Source organism: Pelecanus crispus, chromosome 13 (genome assembly GCF_030463565.1).
Source record: "Pelecanus crispus isolate bPelCri1 chromosome 13, bPelCri1.pri, whole genome shotgun sequence".
NCBI classification, from domain to species: domain Eukaryota; kingdom Metazoa; phylum Chordata; class Aves; order Pelecaniformes; family Pelecanidae; genus Pelecanus; species Pelecanus crispus.
The window spans coordinates 21,784,660-21,812,304 of NC_134655.1; the positions used below are offsets into that span (position 1 = coordinate 21,784,660).

The 27,645-nt window shown below is 38.9% G+C and overlaps 1 protein-coding gene across 1 annotated transcript in view; it reads right to left on the bottom strand.

Annotated features, from left to right (window-relative positions):
* The window catches only part of DACH2 (dachshund family transcription factor 2), a 313,020-nt gene that overhangs the window by 101,444 nt on the left and 183,931 nt on the right, over positions 1-27,645 (bottom strand). The window lies entirely within an intron of this gene.

Here is a 27,645-nt window from a genome sequence, read left to right on the forward strand (position 1 = left end):
TATATCCAAATATTATTTTGTCTTTTTCTCTAGTCTGTTGGTTTGGTAGCATTATTGCTACTGGAAAATACTACACTGGAAATGTTAGAAAAGTACAATATAGGTAATTACAAATGCAATCCCACCTTTAAGAGACCATTAAGACCAGCACAAATTTACAGAATTAAGGGGGGTGAGTGGTAGAAGATTTTCAAGCGACTAAAAACCAATTAATTTCCAATAGTAAAAGAAGTAGAGTAGCGTCAGGCTACAGGTTACCATCATCATCATAATTTATTTTATTATTATTTAGATTCCCAACATCTTTTTTTCATAAGAGTAAACTTTTTAAGTTTTATCATTTTGACTTGGTCAGTAAGAGATCAGATTTTCTTCCGGACAGTATTGAATTACTTTTACTCTGGGCAAGATGTGACTGAAAGTATCTTATCTGAAGTTCACCTGTCTTGCAGGAGAATGCAGAGGATAAGGCCATGTAACCAAAAAGACATCTACAGGTGTAATTCTTTATTCATTCAGTTATGGATTAAATGGGTTTACTGTCTTCCTCACCATATAGTATGACTTGCCTTTGTCATTTGCTAAAAAGCAAGCTAAATGCTTCATATCAGCTATCTTGTAATTGACTGCCATAGTTCCACAAAATCACTGAATTGCATTTGCCCAAAACCCCTTGATTTTTTGTCAGTGGTGCATGTTGCATCAACCCACAAAGATATCATACATCATACCAGCATTAAATAATCTGCTGTTTCTGCAAAATACTGCTTACTGATAGATCCTGATTAAAGTGAACTAATAATTTTCACATCCTATACTGCCACACATCCATAAATTAAAACACTTTCTTTTAAAAGCTGCTATGAATTTGACGTTTAGATTAGCTCTGCTCCTCCTGTAGCAGGCTTCACAAAAGTTCTCATTATTTTAATATGAATTAAGTAAGCAAGTAATCAATAGACTCCAACTCCGTAGAGGAGGGACACGTATTATCACATATGGATACAGCAATTGAGATGACTTCAGCGAAGATATTCCTGATTAATATCGGTAAGTTGGAGATGACAAGTTACGACATGGGAGTTACACAGGCCTTCTTCTCTCCAGGCCATCTGTCTTCCTCCTCCCGTCTTGCCTAAGAGCCTCTCAACATTCACAGAAACAAACCGCAGTTACACACTCATATTCCCAAAGCACCGATGCCAGAACTAACAAATATTACCTACACTAATTAGGCATTTGTTTTACTGTTTTGTCATTGGTATGTGAAAAACTATATTGATTTCATTATTAATATACGCTAATAACAAACATATAAAAGTAAGTCCACAAAGCATCATCAACAATCTTGTCTTTCAGGTCATTTAATGCAGTCCTCACTTCACACAGAAGATCATTATACCGTAACAATACTCAGTTTTTATTTAATTTTTTTTTTTCCCTCTAATACTCTTTAAAGTTCTTTTGCAAATGCTACAGGTTTTTGGTTTTTTTTATCAAGCAGATATAAAATCCTGAAGTTTAAACTCCTGTTTGTACAAATTCTCCGGCTGACATCACTCACTTCATCCATCAAAGAATACATCTCAAATGATAAAACTGTTCACACACTTTCTGGAGAAGATGAAATAGAATCGTCTATAAACTTTTCCACTTTTTTCCTAGGGAAAGGAAGTGGGATTGCTCTTGCAGTGAACCTCTCATTATTTTCAGGAAGTTCAAAAAACAAGCGTCAGCACAAGTCTTCTGAGGAATTTACTGTTCCCAAGGTTTCCAGGCACCTGTGTGATTTGCCTGCCTACCTGCACATCTGCACTTTTCCTCCTTATCCCAACTAATTCCAAGTTTTGAGGTACAGCCATCACTGAGCATTTTCAGAATGTGTACCCACTCACAGCCTCCTCTCTTTTCACTTTGTACTTCTAATCAATTTGCAAAAAATTCACATTTATTTTCAAGGTTACAAAAAAACATGGAGTTTTTTTAAAATAACATTTTATCATTTGTAATTACCCACATACATCTACATGAACCAATATCCCAGTAAATATTTTTGTCTGGCTCAGTATTTATACAGGTTCTTGATACTGTAAGTCATAAAACTTTCTTAGTTTAAATATACAAAAAAGTAAAGAAGCTATTCTTAAGGAGATAAACAGGGAATGGCAAGTGAATTCAGACCTTTAGTAAAATGTTCAGTGAAAAGACAAGACAAAAAATTATCCAGGGCGCTGTATAAAAACAAAACACAACACAAACTTCTACTGAACAGTTGTATCAGAAGCGTAACGAAGGCAGAAAGAGTACTGAGGAACAAACAGAAAACAATAAACACAGTCCCAAAACCACCACGATGCCGCCTGCAGAAATTAAAGGTAATTATTGTCAGGCATTTTTGAGCTCCCTAACCAGACACAGCTGCCATAAGGACAACAGCCAAAAAACTGTGATGTATCAGAAATCTATGCGGTGCCATCTGCCACACCAGTGTCACTCTACCTCAGCATTTAAAGAGTAAAGCAGCGTCCCAATGCAGACAGCACTACAGCCTGAAGGCCCTGAGCAGTCAGGCATAAGCTTGAAGCACATATAGCCAATCCTATCTCTACGCTCAGCACCAGCAAAGTCTTTATACTCTCATTCACTGATTCCCCAGTCTATATAATTTCTTACTTGAATTGCGATCACAGTAAAAGCCCCAGAATCTGACTGTATGAGGCATTTCAAAAACAGTGTACCAATTCTTCAGCATTTCCAAAAGCTAACAAAACTGAGGTTAAAGCAAACGGTTTCAGCAGTAAGGGCGTGCTACTGATTGAAATGATGGAAGAAAACGTACAACAAATCACCCATTGGCATAATCTTCAATTAAGGCTACTGCCACGGCTAACGTTACTGAAGCTACTATTTAATTTAACTATTAATAAAACTCCTTTCTATAATTGACTCAGCTCCGGCTAGCTGTGGCAAAGAGGGCTATTCTTCAACTGACTTATCTACAGACCTACAAAGAACTGAAGAATCATTTCCATCCTCTCGGATGAATCATTATGAGCAGCAGAATCTCACTTAGAATACCTCACTTTGAAAAATGTACTTGAAAACTGCTGTAACGTATACATCTATCCCTCCACTTTCACCTTAAAAAAAAAAAAAAAAAAGGATCACTAGGAAAGTGGCATGCTGGATTACATACTTGAAATCTTCTGGTTTTTTCTCTCCATTTACACTTTAAATTTCCCTTCCTTCAGTTATCTTCTGCCAGCTGTGATTAATCACTAGACACCCAGGAAATAAACTACGCAGCACTTATTATCAAACACATACAACCTTTACAATACTAACAACAACAACAAAAGAAGCACGAGTCTCATCACAGTTGCCATGATTTGTTTTCAAAACTGCTAGCAACCGCGTGGCCGGTGGAGCCAGACCGGCTAACAGTGGCCACGACCCGCCAGTTGCCTTGGCTGAAAGACAGCAGCTCCTTGAATCGCTGGTAGGATCTTTGAGGGACCATCAGCGCCAACGCAGGCATCTCGGAGCCGTGTTCTGGGGCAGCTCTCTATATATGAATCTTGATTACCACTGCAGAACAGATTGTGATGGCGTGTGCTTTGGTACACCTGCACCATGCATATGGCAGAACAACCAACTGCCATTAGTAATCTTCACGCCGTAATTCCAGTTTTGTCAGGACACCGCGTACTCTCCCTTTGACAAGTCTGCATAACTCTGCTGTACACCACATGAATTTAGCCCTGAAATAACCCTTCAAGGACACACAGACCAGCACGCTTTATGCTCAGGTTGCACTGACGTGAAGTTCTGCAATTGTATTCTGAGCCACAGTTAAAATACACCTAAGCATCAAACAGTTTTCAAATTAAGGTTTTCTTATCCAAATTAGGACCATACTCTGCATACTCAACATGGCATGCCACATTGCTCTGGGGAAGACCTGCTGCTTGGGGGGGCTGGAGAGGGAGTAGATCTGAACGTAGTGTGAGGCTTGGACCCGCTGAACCCATCCCCTGCTCCTAAAGCTGACGTACCTGTAGGACTCGAGAGGGTGCGAAGACCAGAGAGGCTTCCCCATCCCTTGTCTGCATCCTATTAAAGGTAATGGTTGTTTACTCAGATATCCCCTAGGTAGACAAAAAAACTACTGAAGATTATTGCTCTGTGAAGTCTCAGGAATTATTTCAACCAAAAAAGCATTTTTACTGCATGGCCCAAAGATCACAACTCCAAGGTCGCTGGTAGCGTATCCCATCACAGGGCAGCGCTGAACCCACCCACTTCCCTGAGCACCAGGCGACAAGGGGACAGTGTCTCTTGCCTCGAGTGAACACCGCAATTTACTCATTAGCAAATACCTTCCCGGAGACATAAGAAACCAAAACTCCATTACATTCCCGCACTGAGGTACCTAGGGTGTCTTGCGTGCAAGTGAATCCTCCATGTTTAACTAACGTCCAGTCATTGAAAATTGGATTTTGATGGTGAGTACAAGGACTCTGAGCATTTTAAGGTGACCCTGAGTATCTGCTAATCTTGTACTCCAGCTACAGCGATTTTTTTCAGTTCCCTAATTAGTTAGACTGTGCCCCTCCTTCATATTAGTTTGAAAGCTTTTCTGTCAAAACTGTGAACAAGTAAATTAACTAAAGGAGAACTATGAGTAATCAAACCTTGAGGTTTGCAATTAATTAAATGAAACGGTCAGTCAGTGAACTGAAGAATGGTCTTACATTAAAACAAAACATTTAATTAAATTAACAGTCAACACATTGCAATTAATAATATTCAAAAGGAAAAATGAAAACCAGCTTAGCCTTGCCATATTATTTCAGTCTAACAGTCAAGCATTGTGCATCAGCTTGTTTGTTATTTGCATTCAAAGCTGCTACGGGTCAAGTATGATGTGCTAAAACAGGAATAATGAAACATCTGGTAGTATGAAATGTTAATATGAGATACCATATTGCAAACAGTGAAAACAATTCTGAAACATCCAATAAATTAGGCCTTGGAAGACTGAAAAGGATATGCTTTCTTTCCCATTTTCTTCAATAAGGAAATTAATAAAAATAAGTACATATAACGTACTTTACGTTTTCAGAATGCCTGATAGAATTTACTCATTAATTTAAACATTCACGTTAGAAAGTGGAGGCTTCTCTGTAGCTGAGAAGAATCATCCTTGTTTAGTGATGAACAGGTAGGTAAAAACCAGCTACTAACACAAAAGACAGTGAAAACAAATTCTTGAGCAAGAACATTAAAATGACCAAAGTGTTAGAGCAGTTTGGAGACACGTCCCAACACATAAGTCTCATTATTGCATATTTTTCCATTTCTGTAAACTGACTCGACTAGAAACTGTAGGAAAGTTTTAACTCTAGTGCATGTTCTGTTTTCAATGCCCGTTCAAAGATATCCTGGCTACCATTTCGGATAGGTCATAACAATCCATCAACGTGAAACATTTGAGAGACTGTAAGGAAAGAACTTAGTGAGTAATCGGCCACTGCAGGCAGAGGATGGGATTTCAGCGTAAGCGCCGCAGCACGAAGCTTTATCATGGGCTAAGCTGTGCGAGTATTCACCCCAGGCCCTGGGAGGACACTTTGGAGCCCAGACTGAAATCCATGCTACGTCCATTTGACATTGCCAAGCTGCAATGTAGTCAACAGCCAAGAAATGTATTACAACAGTTGAGTTTCTTTCATCTGTTACCTGCAACCAGTCATTCTGATATTACAACCATATCTTAAACATATGTTCTTCTCTCCCATTTTGCAACAGGAAAGCAACCCAAACAACAGCAAAAGTTGTTAGAGTAGAAAATCCTGCTACATGTTCACAGTGGAAGAGGAAAATAAAGACTAATTCTCTAAACACGTTCAGTTAATGAAACTTCAGAGACTACTGAAGATCATCCTTAGCAAAACATTTCAGACAATAGTTAAAAATTTTTGAGTGGCCTAATTTTTAAACACCACCACTTTAAAGTGTCAAGAAACTTATACTATGGCAAAAGAACCTTACTGAGGAAGAAAAAAACCCAAACGAGTATTACGCATATTTGTCAGGAATTGTGAGAAATTAATCTTCCACAGAGAAGCTCCAGTCCGCTCGCTTCTGCAGGGAATTGTCACGCAGCCTTTACTTGACAGACCTTATTCTTTGCCTCTCTGCAGCCCCTGAATATTCCCTACATAGCTTCCACTTCTGCAGCAGACAGATAGGGACAGACCTACAGATAGGTCTCTTCATCATACAACCTCGCTTCCCCCACAGGTCAATCGATTCTCTATCATCAACCAAGCAGCTAGGCTGGGGAAAAAAACAGTATGTGATGATGTAGTTTAAAAACTTTGCCAAATGCTCAAGGGATCAGAATTAGGCTTGCACAAATCTTTCTGAATTTTTGACGGCTTGATTTTGCAATCCTAGTAAGTTTTGTTTAACATGGTGTGCTTGCTCACCTTATTTTAATTCTAAAATATAATTTCATGCAAAAGTTCACATGAGCATAAACAAGATTAAAAACCTTTACAGACCAAAACATCCCTGGCACTCCATGGAATAATTCACAGAACTAGCAGGTTGTCATTCTCTAATTTCACACATATTTAGGCAGTACCAAAAGTCCTGATAAATACAAATTTGGGTGTTCACTTCAAAATATGGGGAAAGTTTGCTTTTCAGATGCTTTCATCACGTCTGCCTCTATTCTTTACGCTTCTCACCCCAATTATAACCTCTGTTTTGTACAGACTAATCTTACCCTCCCTGATACCCACCTGAAAGATTGGAAACATTTTTAACTTGAACATTTCCCATCAAGTATCTATACCTGAGATATTTCATATCCTTGATCCACAGGAAGATACGATGACCAAAGACATGTCAGATTTCTTGTCTAAACCCAAGGGGCTCTGTTTGAAATATATAGAATTTTAATCCCAAATTTGTGCTTAAATCTATGTTAACATGAGCACTCATGTACAAGCTGATACACAGCAATACCCAACCACATATTTTACAGATGACTTATATCCAGAAAGGTAGCCGGTATCTTACGTCAAACAAAATTCCAGCTTACCTTATTGGAGGGTAACAGAAAAATCAGAACTACAGAGAGCACTGAGAGGGTTACATTATTTTTTTTCCCTTCCTTCTTACAGTCCGTCTCATGAGAATTGATTAATTTTGTGACATTTTCTGCTCTTTTTTACAATCTATGCCACGCGAATGATTTGTCAAGACTGTAATGCGTAATACTTTTAGTATGCTGCACTACTGTGACCTTTACCTTCTTCTGTATATTTGATTGACTGACCACCCCACTTCTGATCTACAGGTTTCAGAAGATGGAAGAATACAAAAGACAGACACGTCAGCCATTGAATTATTGTTGAAAAGATCACAATTGCCTTACACAGATAATTTGTATCTTCTTCTGTGCATATCTGATGCAATTTTAGTCATGTCATTGAAAATTTTCAACATACAATGCAAACTCTTACACTGTGTGCTATACTTAAAAAGTGTTTTCATACATCAAGAGAGTGACAAATTCATGCATTAGGACTTGGATTTCAGTAAGGATAAGACAAGTTAAACTAATGCTCATAATCATCCAAATTCTCAAACTATCCGCTTCTGCTTTCATAATGCTGTCACAGACTAAAGATCACAATTCTTTGAGATAAGGACTTGAAAAATTAAGAACTAACCCACAAGTGTGTTAAATTACCTCCCTGAGAGGAATATATAAATGCCATTTATAGGAAAAAAACTGTTAACTCCGAAGCGCTCAATATTCAGAGGCCACAGGAAAGAATACAAAGGTGGTTACCATCAGCCCCAAAATGAAAATAGACCTCTGACACAGGCCTCCCAACCTGCAGAGCAGGAATGCTTCGGTGACTTCAGCAATTCTTCCAGTATCGGGACAAATAAGGATATGGGCACGCGCTGGCACCCGGCCGGCACTGTGCACTACCACCTAGCGCTGTCGCAATCTCCGATTTAGTTGAGTTGGATTCAAAACAACCTGGACTGCCCAACGGCCTGGAAAGCTCACGGGCAGTCAGGGCCCTGGAGGCACTAACAGGGCTTCACGGCCGCCGCCTCTTGGCCTTCAGGGCTCAGAGCCTTTGCTTCCGACTGCAGGACTTAGTTATCCATCTTAGAATACAAGTGGGTTCATGGGAACCTAAAATTATGTTATAAATACATCTAAACCTAATACCCCTCACATTCATCACGGACATTCTGGAACTTCTCTATCATTAGAGAAGCCTGTCATGGCACAGGTACTGCCATCTGAAATTAGGATTATCTGTTGCTATTTTTCTCTCCATGTTTATTCCTTTCCCACTAAATCAGTTTCTGTGGGTTTAAAGCACTTGTCCATAAGTGGTAATGATGGGGAAACGGGGAAATAGCTGAAGTTTTTGGACGTCCTTTCAGTTAAGTACCAAAAAGTCTGAAAGCTTATCTGGAGTCGGCACAAATCTCTCGAGTTTGTAAAATTAATTGGGCTGGAAGGTCTTCTGAGAATAAGGATATCTTTGTGAGCGATTTCAAGCTACTTCCTACTTCTGATTGGAAAATACCATATTTTTTTTATCAGATGGCACAGCTCTGCTGCATCCCAGCTGTCTCAAATCATAATTTAAAAAATGGTGTATTTCAAAGTTTTTAAGTGAATACTGAGTTCCATAAATTCATTCTACTACAGTATTTCAGATGAAACCTCAATATACTGTCAAGAACAGCATTGCTGTTAGAGACCGGATTGCTAAAATATTACCCCTGCTAGCCACTGGTCATTTCAGCCGGACCAGCCTGACCCGTGCTATGGGCTTTCGAGGATCATACTGCGCAGACCCCTTACTCAACCCCTCCTAGAAGGTGAAGTGTTGGAGGGCAGAAACGTTACTCCAATCTTTCCTCAGATGTTTTCATTGAACTGAAACCAAGCACATAATAATTTCACGTGATTACTCACCAAGCTACGAAGAGTAGCAGCGAGCTCCCTCTTTTCTCAAGATGGCAACCACACCATAGAAACTTTGCTTGCAAGTGAACAGCAGAAATACTGTGAACAAGGCTCCTCCGCTTACACGACTTTGTAGAATCATCCTCTACGTGGTATTTCTTCCACATAAGCAATTTTTCAAGACCTCTGCCAGAGTAAAACTGAATGCTATGAGAATACAGCTACCACCGCTCTTAGTTACTTAAGGCTGAGAAATTTGTGGCCAGTTCATAAAACCCACCAAAAATACTATGCTTATTTGAAGCACAATAACCTAAGCAATGAAAAGAGGGAGCCCATGCGCTCCTCTCTAAATGGCATTTAATTAACGCAACCTCAAAAGATGCAAGTTCAAAAGCAGCATCTCTTAAGAACATAAATTCCTGGAATATTCTTCTGAGACCTATAATCACTTCCCAATTCCAGCTGTTGAATGAAAGTGAAATATTAGTGCTTTAAGATAATTTGAAATACCATAGCTTATTCACAGTGAAGAATATTTTTGGATGGTATTAGGATAGACTAGTAAAGCATTAATGTCTCTGGCAAGAAAGGAAAACAGTTCAGAGAAAATTCGGGAAATCTGACACAGGCTCCAAGCGGATCTCCAGCTTTAAGGTAGAACCTACCACATTTACAATTACTATCAACATAGTGCAGAAACATGACTTACATTTTCTGGGAATAGCCGATTCATAATTTTCCCAAATGAATTTTCCATTAATGTAAATGTTCAATGTAAAATAAAGTAATGCATGGGGGAGCAAGGACTAGACTCGAGGTCTCTGCCTCCTCAAATGAAGACGCTGCCTACTGTTACGTTATGATCTCTTTCTCTACGCTTTGGGCGTAACAAGACCTGTCGGGGTTTTTTTCTTTTTAAATTCAGCGAGTGGAAAAATGCATCCATCTCAGTTATAACCTGGTGCTTCACAGAGTCACCAGGAATGCAGCTTTTGCCAGTATTGATTATTTCAAGCAGGATTCTGTGGCAAGTTGGCAGTAGCGGGGTGTCACGGGTTTGGACAGCTTTCATGCAACTTTCCAGCAAATTTCTGTGAGGCAAGAACAACCACTGCTGCCCAAACACTTCCTCGGGTCAAAGCTGAGTTGCTGGATATGTGAATTTCTAATACTGCAAAGGAAAAAAGAAGAGGCAGCCCACAGGCTGGAGAAACCAGATTAAACTTCTAGCTCTGTTTAGACCACAGGAAAAGAAACACCAAGAGCTGTATGTGCCTCTGGGGCGTAAATGAACGCCTATTGATCACACAACCAGAGAGTGTACAGAACATGATTACGGAGGAGTGTGGACCTTAACTTTTTCTTTTTTTGAGCATTTTGTACTTCTGTTTGTTCTGATCTCTCTGGTTTTAAGTTACTCTCACGTAGTTTTGTTGAAGCTTATTCATGCACATTTACTTACACAAATAACACAGGAGGCAGATAATGTAGTCCCAATAGGTTAGTATCATCTTTGTTTATGAAGTTATGCCAGAATAGCTATTTCCAATTTATGCTATGCAAGGTAAAGAATGTTCTTCAAAACTGAGACGCTGCCTGGAAGCTTATTTGCTTGTTCCAGGTGGCGAATAAAAATAACACATAGAAGACGAAATACACCATTTTTAAAATCTTAAAGGATGTGACTTTGCTCATTGGTCAAGCTGAATTAACTTGCAGCCTCCAAGCCAAATGCAGCCTCAAGAAGGAGAGGAATAATTTAGTCACTGAACTGAAACACTCAGTAATCTAAAATTATGCAAATATTCTCTTTGCCCTTGCAAATCTTTACAGATAAACTCTACTGGTCTTTACGCCCGAGTTTGCATCAGTATAGCAGTTACATTTCTTCTAAAACTATGGCAACAAACATTTTTAGCTTAGGTTTTGTGTGGCTCTTTCAGTAGTCAAAGTACATCCAGATCTTAAAATAGATTCTCAGATTTCTTTCTTCAAATTAATTAAATTTACTTTAAAAATAAAAATATATTTAATATAAATGATGTTCAAGACGTACTGAAAATTTTTTTAGCCAATTCAGAAAAATATTGCAGGTATTTATTCATCTTGCTTTTCCAGAAGTCTACATTATATAAGTAAGCCCTTGCAAGCATTCCCTTTAAAATTATGACACTCTGCAGTCCTCAGCCTTTTCTCAATATTAATATTGTACTTTCTGCCGCTATCTTTTTAGAGCTGAGAGGTTTAAGTCTACTTTAAGGCTTTTTCCCACATTGATAGATTGGGTATTATATATTATTATAAACTTATCTAGGTAATATTCCAATGTGTTTCCAGTAAGCATTAAACTCTGGTTTTAGAAGTTTAATACGCGATACATCTGTCAATTTAATAGCTTATTAAAAAGACGCTCTGTTTCTTCTATAGATCTTGCTTTTAAATAAATCTTTTCAGTATTTATCTGCTACATCCTTTAATTGAGATTTCCCTAACAGTGCTACTACATTGATAAGAGCAGGTTTAATAGGATAGTTATTGTGGATTAATTAATAATTGACCAGTTCACTATGTTAAATATAAATCTTAACTGTCGTTTATTCCTCTGTATCGTTTTAGGAACTGGTATGCATTTAAAAAAGACCTATTCAATTCACTTAAGCCGAGAAGTGAATTTGAGACAGTTAGGCTGCACTAAAGTGTAGGAACTTACAGATGACCAAGGAACATCTTTATAATTCTGTTCAGGAAATAAAGGATGTAATATCCACAATCCCATCTGTCCTTCTTTCCTTCAAAAAACCACTAAACTGCTCATACTTGAGAAGAAAATTAACCTTTTTACTGATTAATCACTAGGCAGCTTTGACTGGTGAAGAGAAAATTGTATTACAAATGAACAGCTACCTGTTATCAAATTACAAGGCGTTTTCATCAAAGGACCAAAAAATGCAGCACACTGACCAGTTAACATGTTTCCACTGACCTGGGGGGATTTTTCCAGTTAACAGCTTCTGAATAATGCTTCCTTTTGATTCTTGTCTCTGACACAAAAATGATTGTCCCATTTAACCACTGTTCTATCACATACATCAGAGAATCCTATTTACTCACACACTACTGGAACATTAAAACACAATAGTGTGATTGTCTCTGGAAGAAAATTTTAAAGATTGACTTTTTTTCTTTTTTCGAAAAAAGGGAGTAAGATCAAAAGCTAACTTTAATAGATGTTTGACTAAGGTCATACTCCTAGGAAATGGAACACTGAAGATGAAAGAGAACAAATAGATTTGGCTTTTGATCTTGGCCAAATGCATTTGGCATTGTTTAGCTTTTATAAAATACTTCAACTTTAGGCCATAACATGACTAAAATGAATTGGTTGAAGTCCTGAGGTTTTAATAGTTCAGTAAGACCTTAACATGTACCAACATTCAGAAAAACTTCTTTCTTAAGTATTTGGCTAGATTTTTTTCTTACTGGAATGAAGTCAGATCAAACCTGACTATTGTTGCTAATGCTAAATATGTATAAATAATTTTAAGAATATATTTTCCTAACCGTAGGCAAATTTAAGAGTTGTTATCCTCTAGTGCTGTTAAATCAGGACCACTGGTATTCCTAGCGAGAAATTTTGGGGGAGGTGCAGAGCACTGAGGAAAGGTATTGGAATTATTCAAATAAAACAAATAACTATGTCCCTAGCCAACAGTGTGTATCAGATCCTTTTACCAAATTATTTCACAGTTCTAATCCTCCGAAAAAGTACTGTGGACATCTTAATTTGTAAATTAAATAGCAGTAAGGGAGGAATGGATTACAATCTACAAACTACTACTTTCAAATTCTTCAGTAATAATGGCGTTTGCTAACTGAAGACAACTTGCTTAATTAAGGAAAAAGCTGAGATAACATTCATTAAAGCAATATGCTTAAATTATTATGATTGTTAGAAAAAATTTATTACCATTAGCCATTAGAAGCACTGCAAAAACCTATAAACCACTTAGTCAAAATTTACAAAGGAGTTTCATCAGCCGCAGCAGCTCAGCCCTCTGATAAACAACAGCGATGGCAGGAAAGCCCCAGCCCCAAGCTTCAAATTGCCTTTCTCAAGCTCTGATAAGAATTCATGATTTATACCACAAAATATATTACAACGGAAAATACTGTATCTGTGTTATGCAAACATTTGGCCTTAGGGACTATACAGAAATTATACATACGGGAAGAATTTCCTGATCTTACTTTCAAATTATTATATTAGTATATTATAACAATTATAAAGAACTGATGAAGAGCTAAGAAATTCCAAAGATATAAGGTCAGATATTTATCATCGTTAAAGGAGACATGTCTGACCACAAACCCTGAAAGTAACCTAGGGAAGGAAGAGGTGATTTCCCATATACTTCTCCACTCATCACAATATCTTTCTCAAGGGCTGCTTAAAACAAAACAAAAAGGCACAAGAAGCCTCAGCCATTTGCTCTCCAAGATCTAGCCACAAATTAACCACATGAAGCAATAATTCAGTCATTCCTTCTTTATACTGTTTATCTCTTCAAATGGGAAAATAGCATAGGCCTCCTCCCCCCTTTTTCTTTAAAAAAGGGACACAGTTTATTACTCCTTTTTGTATTATTTATTACTTTATGTACCATATTTCTGCTGCTGAGGCAATACATATGATTTGCTGAACCCCACCTGGACACTGAAGATCTCTGCAGACGAGAAAACCCAATAAGCTTAGACCTGACTCTCCCAGGTACAAACACCTGCACCCAGCAATATTTTAGCTGTGTCATTCTCAAATATTACAAATATGCACCTCCCTTTATATACTAAGCCTACCTGGAAGACCCTGCCATCCATCACAAATAAACCTTTTTTTATTTCTCAGCACCTCAGTTGTTTCTGTTTACTGTCACAGAAAGACTTACACCTTCAGCCAAACTGGAACCTCATCATTCATGTTCCACCCAACTTCAAATGCAAGCCAGTATTGATCTACACTATTGCAAACCTGATACTTAAAAATCCCTCCCTTAAAACAGAAGGATTAAAAATTGAAAGAAAAAAATAAATCTAAAAAGACAGCTAATTTTTAAACCAACACAGAGAAGTATTAAAATATCTTAAACAGAGTGAGGTTGAGTACCCACCCCTTGTCTCTCTCTCCAGGCAACAGAGAAGTAGGATGCGAAAGAACCAGAGAACGAGAAATGGAAGACGTGGGACAGTCACTGCTGGAGCCTCCTTGCCTGCTGCATGAGGATATACGCTAAACCCCTATATTCCACAGAAATGCAGGAGCAGGGGCAAAGGCACACGCACAGAGATTTATTGGGCCTACTGTCAATTGGTGTGAGTCTGAAGATAATCTCAAAGTTGACAGTAATTACATATGTACCTATATATACACACACACTGGCACATGGAGGGTTTTTTTTTTCTTTTTTACATATATATAATGAAAGCATTATATATAAAATAAAAAAGCAAATATATATGCCTTCATTCTCAACAGTTTCTGTTGATCAAAACCCAACACCCAACGTGGAATCCATTCCCTGTTTCTCCTCTTGGTTGTATTTCTTCAGGCATTGAAAACTTTCTATTCCTGTGATTATTTTCACTTCTCTACCCTTAAGACATTAGGCCTACAGAACTTCAATAGATAATTTCCTTTGTTTCAAGAGCCGGATGCTTGCTATTCTGCAGCCCTTGTTTTCCTGAAGGATACAGAACTTAACATTAATTATACAGAGATTTAGTCATCACCACAATAGGTCTCGGTCTCATCCTTTTCACCGTCCAGCAGCACAAATCTACATCTTGCATTTTACACATTTCCCGGAGAAGGTCTAAGTTCATCTGCAGATTAAACTATGGAATTTGTTGCTACCAGAATTTCCGAAGAAAGAAGCTCAAAATCAGAAAGGACTTCTTTATATGGAATATATAGAAATTTGCTGAATGACAGAAAAAAATTTAGAATTAAACCGATTAATAGACTACAATACAAATACTTTAGCTGTATGGTAAACAAAGTTATCTCCCGAGTCTTCCAATTGTTCTACTGGTGGGCTCAAGTTTCCAAACACCCTGCTGCTTTAATAATAAAATAAATAAACTCTCCATAATCTTCTGTGTCTGGTTCTGTGCAAGAAAAGGAATTTATTAAAAAACAAGAGTGCATTTATGGATAACAATGAACTTCTACCAAATAAAATACACAAGAATATAAAGCAAAAACTAAGCAAAACAGTGCTTGATTAATTTGGTCCTTAGTAGGAATATAAAAGGACCAGCCTTATCTGTTGGAACATATCATAAGACTGATTTATATTATGAACACTGAACTATTGAGATATATGCTTATATATCACATTTTATAAGAGGCGTCATGGGATCACACCATCTGGTACGGAGACATCAATAACTGCACCTTTTAAAAAATAGCAGCCAGAAACCAAAAATTATCACTACGAGGTTTTCTTTTGTTGTCTTTTTAAATACAGAAGTTTTCCAAGGAAAAACGGCAGCGCAGAAAGGTGCAACAGAACTAAACCCAAGCCTTGCGGGCGGCACGGGAGACCTCAGCATTCCCGCACCAGCGCAGACAGAGGAGTACCGTGCTGCCGTTTCGTCTGTGCTTGAGGTAAAATGCTAGTTGTCTTAAAATAATAATTTGCATTAGGTAGGATCATAGACTAAAATACTTCATTAAAATAAAATACGTTAACTAGCTCCATGACTAAAATATCCCACAGAACTGTTTTCTCCTACATAATGTAAAACCTAGTAGAACATACGCTGCTGTGTTTTGCTTATTTATTGCTAGAAGAAATCCACAACACTGGAAAGATACACCTCTCACATTATATGCATGTCTAGACATAGATTGAATTTGATTTTCAGGATATTCCAGACTCAGCAACACTGAAAACTGCGGTGATGAAATACAACTGCATCCAATGAATTTCACTGCTGTTCTTAGGTGCTTAGCAGGAACGCCTCTATAAACTACACTCTTAATATCTCTGTTATGATGATGTATGTGTGACAAAAGCATGCACAAACTTTTCGCCAGCTCTTCAGACAGCGAATCTGACTGCGAGCCTGGGAGCTCCCAAACCTCTGGAATTAGGCCTGAGTCATGCAAGCGGCAGTGAGGAAGGGCACGTCCTTATCTAACATCTGCGAAGCCCTTTAGGCCGAGCAGAGTGAGCAAAAGATAGCATACGTGCCAGGTTCACACGTAACTTTTGTTGCCACAAGCAAAACATTATAAGACTATAAAATATAATCCGTAACCACTTTAACACATGTCCCTGTTCCTATATACTTAAGGTACTCCATTGTGGATTCAAAGACTGAACAAGTTCTGATAACTAAATGCAGGCTCCTAGCTTGGAAAAAATTGCCCTGAACAATTTTAACCATGGGTAAAGAGACCTAGTCCTATGCACATACTAATAAAACTAGATTTTGTTCTGTTACACCTGTGACAGGTACCCAAGTTTACTGAAGATAGCATTACTTTAATTCTGTCCAGAAGATTAAATATTTTTGTTCTTGAGCAGAAATATTTAGTCTCTAGTTGTAAGTGCAGAAAACAAACTCTCTCCAGGAAATGAGTTATTTTTCCCTTCCTGAAAGAGCTCATAATATAATGAGCATAACATCACCAATAATGAGATGAAACGGTATTGTAAACCACTGCAGAAATATCAAATCCATTATGAATAATTCCCACCAGAAATCTTGGAAACTGGACAACCTACTGTCTGTTCTTATTTTATTTAGTCAAAACAGAAAAATGAGGGGGAGATCTGTACGACTGGATTTCAATTGGCTTTACTCACTACTTCCAGTTGCATTCACTCACAGATGACTAATTGTTGTCTTCCGTTCTTGTCTTTCCTATTTGGCCAAACTGAACAGAAGGCAAAGACATCTACTGTCCCCTGACACATTAGTATTCATTATGGTGAAAAGTAAATGAGAACTATTTCATCTTCAGAGCGCTATCCGAAGACATTAACATCTAATAACAATATTAAAGTCACATTACAGGTCTTTAATCTGTGGCAGTAATAATGCTGTCTAGTTTAATAAAAATACACATTAAAATAAATATTTGGGCTATCCACTTTTAGAAGTTTGCAAACAAAATTATTACCAAGTTGAACAGACTTAAGGATAGATAGAACTAAATTTTGAGAGCAGCGCTCTTGCAGTTCCAGCAACTTGCTTCTTTTTTCTTGCTTACCCATACTCTCCTAGAGAGATATGAAAGCTGTTTCCTCAGGATTTCTCATGTTAATACTCTTAAAAAAGAAACAAACACACAAGAAAAGTAGTCATGTATCTTGAAATCAGTAACTAAGTAAATAATCATAATGAACCAGAGCTCAGGAACTGTGCACATCTCCTGCAAAGGTTACCTGCAGCACAGCCAGTACACTGCTCCCTCTTGAGATATTCCTCACCAAATTTGTATTGGAATTCTACCAGAGGGACCAACTCTAAAAGAGAACTCATGCAATTCAGCAAATTGTAATATGAGAATGGCTGTTTATGCAGGAAAGTAACCTTTGAGGCAGGAGTCTTTCATATCAGAGACTGCTGGCCAAAACAGACTGGCACTGATTGATTGTTACCAAATCATCTGGCACGATTAGAGGCACTCCGGATACACTGACATGTTTCATGGTACAATTTACTGGTGAGTACATCTAAAAGTTAGCAAATAATCTTTATGGCTGTAAGAGCTGCCCTTTTAATTTGCTAAGGAGTTTGAAAATGTATCATACCAAGTTCTTGCTGGTTTACATTTACAAAATTGAGTGTCAGCTTCAAAGTTTTGGGAGCTCTAACAGTCGAACATGAACACATCCATTTGCAATGCTGCAGGCATAGCATTAGCTAATGAGATATTCATTAATTAAGCTGTTTACTAAAAGTAAGAAATAAAATAAGCATATTTTTGCTGTTGGCTTCACAGAAAGTGCAATCAGCATTTTCAGATTGCAAGGTAGTCTCTCTTTGTGTTTGTTTTTGGCTGACTGATGACATTCCCTTGCCAATAATGTGTTACTGCTTGCTCTTTTTTTCAGAAATTGCTAGATTGAAATAATTGAAAGGCTTCTAAATAATATTCCAGCACTCCCTTAGCAGCACATGAAACACTCGGGAAATGGAATTCCCCTAATTTTATTTTATAAACTCTGTGGCTCCTATTTTCCTTTTTCCCCAGCTGCTCGGAAAGTATGCAGCGCTTAGATACAGTGGCAGATGACAAGCTTGATAATATCCATTACAAGCGATGGCAGATGAGGTGAGCTGCTACAAAGAACAATGTCTTTCATTTGAAATTTCTGCTCTTTATCTTTCTTGGAGAGATCATTCCTGTTGGCCTGGACTTATGCGTTTGATGAATGGGTCAGCAGCTAGAATCTGTATGAGCAAATGAATGAGATGCACATCTCATCCCTCAAACCATAATGAAAATCTTTACGAGATTGGATTCATGCATTGAGATGACCTAAGAATATGTTCCTGGTTTTTTTACATATTACGATTTACTTATCAAGTGACAGCATGAAGACAAACCAGCACCAACCAGCACCAACAATTCCTGAAAGCTGAGAAAGTAACTCACACATGGGTGGCGCTACTATAAGCAGATATTTAATATTAAATGAATTTAAAAAAAATATATAAAACAGCAGTAAGAAAAACTTTTCTCATCATGTATGTTCCAATCATCTTTTTGAGGAAACACAGCTGTTGACAAAAATGCTAAAAATGGAGTTTCATGGGCAGAAAAACTATCTAAATTGCCTAAAGTTGCTCAGTCCTATTTTTTTTTTTAATTAGCCTGTACTAAGACCACAGAACTAACCTACAAGAAGTATCCATATACATCTGAGAGTAAAGGAAGATATTATTTATGCTTAAGTACCTGCACACATACTCAGACCTCTGTGTTGTCAGAACTGAGCATATTTACTGTAGGTAGGACCTTATTGCTCTAAACTGCACTCCTGCAAACACTCTACTAATTATAATTTTCAGTTATAGTCACTAGTAAACTCTTCACATTGAAAAAAAACCACACAAACCACGAAGCTACACAAAATTATAGCAAAACCTGTTTAAAATCCTTTGGATGAAGACGTGTTCCACTGAAAAACAGACTTTTGTCAGAGGCAAAACACAGCAGGGCAACAAGCAAGGCTGGCCTCCGCACGTACGCAGAGGATCTCCAGATCCGGGCAGCAGTGTGACACCGGCCTGCACCATCATCTCCCACCCCTCTCCTCTTAGAGCGGTCCTTGGAGTAACTCGTTAAATACCCTGAGTCAGGAGGGACTGACTTCCCACGGACGTTATTCTTCTCTTCATGCAAACCTGTCCCAACGGAAAAGGGCAGGCATGAAGCCAAACCTCGCACACCCCAGTCTGCACACTCAAATTCTAGTTACCCTGAAGGATGCAGAGCTCCCCTTCGCATCCTGGGAAAAGGACCAAGGTGGGTCTTAAAAACTTCTCTTGTTAGAGCTGTCACCAAGTTCCCCTCCCCAAAAGTTTGTTTTCACAAAAAAAGTATTTCAGAAATTCTTGGTCAGTTTTTCATAAAAGTTTACTACCTGTAGAAACTGCTAGTTGATCATTTAGTGACACGAATTAAACATTACTCGCGAAAACCATTCACTTTCTTTGCTTAACCCATGTTGAATTTGCTCAAGCTTGTGTTTCCTCAGCAAGGTCATTAACTGATACAAATGATATTTAGCAGGTGGAGATTCATTCCTTCATTCTCTCTCTTTCATGACGAAAAAAGATTGAATTTTCTTTCAATTATTAAAAGCCAAGAATAATGATACCCTAAAGAAGGTGAAAAAGTACAACAAAAATATATATCAACTGTTACAGTCTGGACAATGAAATACAAAAATATGATGAAGAATATCCACAATCAGCACATAATTTATTGATTGCCCTTTCTCAAATAAAGAGCCATCAGCTAGTTTAAAAGTAAAATTACGTACTAAAATAACAGCAGAGAGATAAAAATTATGAGGGTCATGCAAGGGGAAAAAAATGTATTTTCAGCAAAGATTTTTTAAATGAGATGGAGAGTCAATGAGGCAGAGAAATACAGGAATGCCCTTCCATGCCAGAAGGAATTGCAGAAAAGCAGGTTCTTTTAGCATTAGTTGTGAAACGTTGAGTGGCAGCATGAGAAGAAAACTAAAAAAGTAAAGCAAATACTCTTGAAATGAACTGCCGTAATCCTGCTTTTTAGAATGTATATTAATTACATTAGCATAATGGCAGTTGGCAGAAAGGCCAGATAAACTGGGTAGAAGAAAATAAACGACTCGCTAAAAATGTGCTAGTAAGTTATGTGACTGTAAACCTATGTTTAAATTGTACATAAAACATGAATTGCATCACCTAGCGCTCTCCTGAACGTACAGCTTTGACATCCTCCTTCCCATGGCCAGTCCCAGCCCTGGCCCCACTGCTTGCAGCCGTACTCCACCTCAACTTTTGTTACCAACGTTACCGATGTCATTTCTCCTCCTGTGTCGGGGGCCCACGCTTTCCCGGCCTCTAGGTACATCTGCTACCAGCTCACTGGATGCAGGATCGAGTGAGGGGAAAAAAACAACAGGTGAAAGAAAAATGGCAAGCACTTGACCACGGAGATGAAGTTCAATGAATTTGCAGCAATAGGCAGAAAGTTTAACATAAACTGGAAAAAAAGGTCAACTTTTAACAGCACAAATAAATAACCACTGGCACAGTCTACCAGGGCATGGGATGAATTCTCCATCGCTTGAATCTTTGAGCTGGGACTGGATGTGCTGCTCAGATACTGATCGAGTTCAGTTCGAAGTTGCAGGCTTAACACAGGAATAGCTTGGTGAAATTTCATAGCCCAGATTACACAAGAGCCTATACAGATTATCAGTACGGTCCTCCAAGACACTACTGTTTACTCATGCATGCAATCCAAGAGCAATCCAGGTCCACAGGCTGCCACTTGCTCTCCAGATTTACCCTACTGAGTGTAAAATTCCTTGTGGAAGAGTCAGAACCATTACAAACAGTGAATTCCTTGGATTATGGCGTAACTTTGGTTTTGCGTACCGTGGATTGTAAACAGGCTGTTTGCACTCAGTAATTATGTACACAGATAGTTGATTTGTTTTTTAAATATTTTGGTGACATTTAAACTTTTAAAGAAAAATTATTCTAATAGTCTACTGGTTTTAGTGGCACATGCCTTCCCCAAATGCATCTGTTCTTCAGAAATGTGCATTTAAAACAGGCAAGAGGAGTTGGTTAGAACCTGTGTCCCTGATGGCAGGGGTTTTTTCCACATTTATCCATGACCATTAACAAGTTTAACCGTGCCTCATATGCAAATCAAGTTGTGTCCTTGAGGTTATTTTAATGCACCTTGAGCCTGACTACAATACTGCTGGTGAACAACCAACTGAAGAGAGTTTATGTTTGTATCCTGTACGCAGGCACGTTCTTCCTCCCTCTGCGCCACGCTTTAGGAACCTGTGCAGAGGACTGGAGTATCGGCACGCGTTCCCGCCATGGTGCCGAGCTGAGGTCTGCATCCCAGTGACGGGGGCCAGCGGGAGCCACACCAGCGCTTGGGGCTCGCTCTGTACAGCCCAGCGGTGATTTTGGGAGTGCCCTGCTCATCCCCGCTGCCTGCCTGCCCCAGCACACAACCCGCTCCCTGCCCTGCCCTCCACCGTGCACCCCCGGGGACGTGGCCGTGAGCACCTCCCACGCCCCACTGCCTGCAGAAGCCACGGCTTCCCCTGATCCAGCAGTTGCTGCCTCTCGGTGTCCTGCCACAGCACGGTAGGGCGATGCAGAATAGGATTCCTGTTCTTAAAGCGCAGCATGACTACGCTAACGCTGTCACCTCACACGTGCCAACAGGGACTCCCCCCTCCCGCACTGCCTCGCCTGACTCGGCAGCTACTGCGAAGGAGAGCTCGCGTTACCAGAGGATTATCAACCACGGCAGCTCGTTTGGCGTCAGTTTATTTGAATCCATCAATCTGTAAATTATAGCATTTCTGAAGTGGACATAGAACTCCTTTGGCCACCTCCACGCAAACGGTCCACGCAGCTTGGGAGCAGCCTCCTCATTCCATGCTCCACCGTAAGACACACAAGGCGATACCCCAAGTCCCCCCGGCAAGTCTCAGCCATTCCAAATTATACCCTACGCAGTCCAGCTGAAGTGTTAAATACTAAATAAGTATTAAATCTGTCAGAGTACCATACTCTTGCAGACTATCGTATTAATTTATGCATAACCTTTAATAACAATAACCTTGCAGATATATTTGAAGAATAGGCAACAAGAATACTGAACTGTATGTTTTCAAGTATTTCTTGAATGTTTTTTGCCCTGAATTGTCAAATGCAATTAAACAAAAAATACAAATTACTCAATTGTGAAATCATTTTTAAATCTAAGACTTCATCTGGCTATTAGAAAACCTCAGCCCAAGCTGAGCTGCAGAGCGGTTCCCTAACCTGTGTAATTTAGGGCTGATTTTAATTCAGCCCAAGCTGCTGTGCTAGAATTGCTCTCAGTCTGCCCCGGCTCTGCTAGCATGGGCACAATGATTGCAATGGAAGCACAGAGGACAGCGTTAGCAAGGGTGAGCAGCTGATGAGGTGTGCTAATTCGTTTCTAGGTCTATGCAGTTTGAGGATCCACAATGACTGGGCTTCAATCCTTGACCTACAGGACTTTAAGCATCACTTCACTCATACTAGAGATTTTGTATATAGACAAAATACAGATTATGGATGACTTTATGCCAGCAGGAAAGAAAACCCTTTACAGTCAAAAGTATTTATTTTACTGAAGATTTTTTTAACAACAAAAATGAAAAAATATTTCCAAACTCAGAACTGTAAATTAAAGTTCAAACTCGGTAGACATGATTGTTGCTAAGTACACAAATAAATGAAGTTAGAGTGGGTAGCATAGTTTAAGCGTAGATTTAATCGGACACAAACAGTTTCACCTAAGAGTTCTTATCATTGCTATCAGAAGTAAAAACCTATCATTTCATGTATTCAGTCTACTCCCCTCTCACGTTTCTTTCAATTAACAGCACCTACTTTGTCTTACTTGATGGACAAAGCCTGAAAAAGAAACCTTAAAACAGTAAATTGCCAGTAGGTTTAAGGGGAAATTCCAGCGCGTTAAGAAATATCACAGAACGGCTGAGGTTGGAAAGGACCTCTTTGAAAAGGGTCACCCGGAGCAGATTGTGCAGGACAGTGTCTGGATGGGTTTTGAATATCTGCAAGAATGGAGACTCCACCAGGTGCTCTGGTGTTAAACCATCCTTGCAGTTTGGGAAAAAAAAAAAAGCCTTAATGAAGGAGAACAAGCTACCCACCAAGAAAGAAGTGCGTACAATACAGTGGTATTGCCCAGCTCTCCTTGGGAAAACATTCCTTGCCCAAGAGCTGATTACTCAGTCAAACTAAAAATCAGTATCGACAGTAGGCAAAACTTCCACCTGAAAAAATCTTAGTATTTTAAATAAGGAAGAACCACATTTAAGCAGGAAAAAAAGTATTGGCTTTGCTAACCAGCACTAGCAGAAAACTGACAGTATGCAAAGTATCCTACCAGATCTCAGACACGCTAAAAGCATTAATTGATCTCTAAACATCTGTCTGTCTCTGCACTAACCCAAGAACATTCAAATTTCTTGAAGAACATGTGGGAAAGAATACCGTATCTGTAACCGAACTATCACTACGGTCACTGTCTTCATCTTTGTCACCAGCTCTGGCACCTTTATAGTGACACGACCACACAATCATAGACCTTTGCTTTGTATTTCAAAGTTAGCCTTTACAGATAATTCTTTCTCTGCTTCGAATAATTAAAAAAACCCCACAACTATAACATCAGATGGATTTGTTAGCAATTGCTATCCAGTGGAGCATGTCCCAGCAGGTATTTTATTTCTGAGAAATCCATCAAAGCCCCAGGAGAAGGTTACTCCAGTACGTTGATACTGTAAACGAATGTTTTGAGTGACAGCAGAAAATCAAAACCACTCACCCCTTGTTAATAACCAATGGGTTAAAACAACGCCATGTATTTCTTATTTCAAGTATCAGTATGTATATGATTAACTAAGTCATTTACTTTCATGCACTTAAGTTAAATAGTGATTATAGCGTACTAACTTATCCTCACTCCGACATCCTTAAATCAGTGACAGTGGAGAAGTGCGAAGGACACATCAGGCAAGCCAACCAGGGAGTCTAGCTGATATTCAGAAACCAAACTAAAAAACTGGCAATACTTAAATAAAGTTTGAGTTCCCTATTGATAGACTGTCATGACTACTCAAGAGCAAATCAAAATCATTATCAGAAAATATTATCCTGGGATTAAACAAGAAAATTTTATCATAAAACATACTTCTCATGTATTTGTATATATGAATGTTTGTATATATGTTTGTGTATGTGCGTATGCATATATACATACAAATGTATAAAATCTGATCCTTGGTTTTAACCCCACAAAGAGAGAAAAGGAAACCAGACTTCAATATAGGCAAGGTGAAAAGAGCCGCACCGAATTGATGATCCCAGTACGACATTTCAGGTCAAGAGCGCCAAACTTTGTATTTCATTTGCATAACAGAGAAACTAATAAAACTGCATCCACGCTGGCTCGCTCCGATGTTGAAAGAACAAGCAGACCTGTTTGTACCCCATATCCTATAGTCTCCCCAGTGCATTTATGAGACAGAATTTCTGCGGCAGAGTAACCTGCGTTTATGAAAGGCACACCTGGTTATTAGAAGTAGGGACAGCAATTAGACATGCTGCTTTCTGTTGAAATTGTACCTCCAGTCTGTTTAGCAATATACGTGATTGTTGCCATTTCAAGATTTCATGTTACATCTTTAATTGTGGGCATTTAGCAGACTGCCTCTTATTATTAAGATACTGCTGACTTTTATTGTCAATGTGGCCACAGGACAAGGCTAATAATTACTAGCACCAGAAGCAGCTTGTGGTTTTATATTACATTGAGGTAAATTACACTGGAATTAGAGTGGATTACTTTTATCAAATGGGGAATAAGCTGTTAATTAACTCCCCGCTGTAGCAATCTTTTTCTGAGCTTGCAACTGTTATTAGCTCTAGATTAAACTGTTGAATTAATTTCCCACTTACTTACTATTTCAAGAGTTTTTAATTTACCTGGCAGCAGTTTTAATGGGAAATTGTATTAGTGAGCATAAATTGTTTTTGGGAAGGGTAAACAGTTTGTGATAATGTTTATTAAGTCGTTTTGTTTGAGCAAAAATATAATTGCAGTTTTAATTAGTGCATGGTTGTTGGAGTATTAGGTTTAAGATTACATTATGGCATTCTGAGAAAACAATCGCCCAGGTAATCCCAGCATTTATAACTGATAGCAAACAGAAAAGCTACGTCAACACTGCTCCGGCTCGCGCGTGCATACTCGGGCGCACATGCCCACGCGTCCGTGCTCCTATGCCCACGCACACGTGCACGAGCGTGTTTAGAAAAGTAACGGGTAGCACGCTTACGAACACAGACAGGTCGCTCCCCTTCGCAGCCAGGCGAAGGCATATGGAGCGCCGCGCCGCGCGTGCGGGGCATGTGTGTATGAACGCATGGGAGGAAGATGTCAATAAAGTAGCAGAATCTTGCGTACGCTAAGTGGACACATCTCTGACTTTTCATATTTAAAATGTTAAGACCGTTTAACCGGGCAAAATTGGCTTTAAGTACACTGTATTTTCTGCCCCTGCTACTGTGGTGTCAATGGCAAGCCTAAGAGATGGCACTAAGTCATCAGAAGAAAATTCTAAAAATTATAACAAGGCGGCAAAACAATTAATCCACTATAATAAATTGCTATAGATCATTTACTTTGTTACTTATTGGTTGAATATATAGCAGCTCATTTACTGTAGTTTGCTGTTTTCCGATGTTTGTGAAATCCTGGATGAGCTTCTTGAAAGATAATTGTAGTATACTTTTGGGTAGCTATATATACAAACTGTTTTCATTCTATAGTCTATTTATTGATTAAAATGAAGAAAATTCTACTAGTTCGGTATGTCCCAATACATCCTACTCAGCAACAGGTGCTACGCCAGAAGACACGGTCTTGTGCCGCATCTACTTGCCCCGCGTAATGTCCCGGATAGCAAAGGGCATCACAAGCCGGACTGCGTACCCGCCCTCCGGAAACATCCAACCTCCCAGATCCCCGCAAGTGAAACAAGGGCAACAGGACTGCAGTCATACACCCAAACTGCAGAGTGGAGACTGATTTTAGAAGAGCTTAACTCTACTTTATCCTTTCCGGCTGCAGCGTTCCTGACCGTGGCAGTTACCGCCCCGACGCCCATCAGGCACTTCTTACCAGCTCTGTATGACAGGGCTGTCAGATCTGTCAGCTGTGCTACTCCTGCAGTAGCTCTGTAACTCACTGCAATTCAAAAATATGTTAAATTGTTAAACTAACGTGACTGAAAAGGGTTAAGAAAGGATGTCCTGAGCATCTAATGACCACAGCTAGAAGACGGTCTGCAGCCAAGCCCATAGGCTGCAAGTCCATGAACCCTTCACAGCTCTTCCTAGCGTGTAATGGAAGCTGCTGTTGCTTCTTTATAAAGAGCAGCAACGTACAGGCAGTGAAACAGTCACTCACACTTCCGGCAAATATTCTGTCAGTTGACTTAGGTGCTCGAATTCTTTTTTGAACTCTTACAAAATATATATATATTTTCTTATAAAATTTAGAAAATATGTAAAAACAATACCAGAACCTCCCAGTTTAGGCACTATAGAATCAAATATTTAAATTTAGAAGGACATACTTCAACTTAGCCTTACAACTAGGCCATTAAGACATGAGCCCAGGAGGTTCTTACACGCCCTCAAAGTGGTCCAAAGTCACATGGGGTGGAAATGTGATAGTAACTAATAGGAACTGACATCATGTTTCATCATTTCCTGTAAACACAGGTGACTGCAGCAAAAATTACTTTACTTTGTGCCATGACCTCAATTGTTACTGATTTTCAGGAGCCTAATGGAAGTGAATTGAAATGCCAAGACGACAGTCGCAAAAAAAGTTCCTTGCCCTCACAAGGACAGCAAACTCCATGTTATAGGGCTTATATCTTTTTACCTTGACACCTGATATGGCCAGCATTCATAGATGTAAACGTGCAGTAAACTACTTAAACTGTTTCAAAAGACCCAGCATCATGTCAAACTCTAACTGCAAGCAAAAGCCATTTTAAGCATCACACGGTGATGCAAAAAAGAGTTAGTGAGCATCAATTATTTGGTAGCTTTAAATACATATGTATATCGATTTACAGAATCTGATAAACGTCAGTAGGAAATAAAAAGTTTAGATAATTCTAATTACCATATGAATTTCCCAATTTGTATCTTGTAATTTGGTTTAATATAAGATTTACTAATGGAAACCTTTTACCTATGGATTCAGAAATCTTTTTTATGCT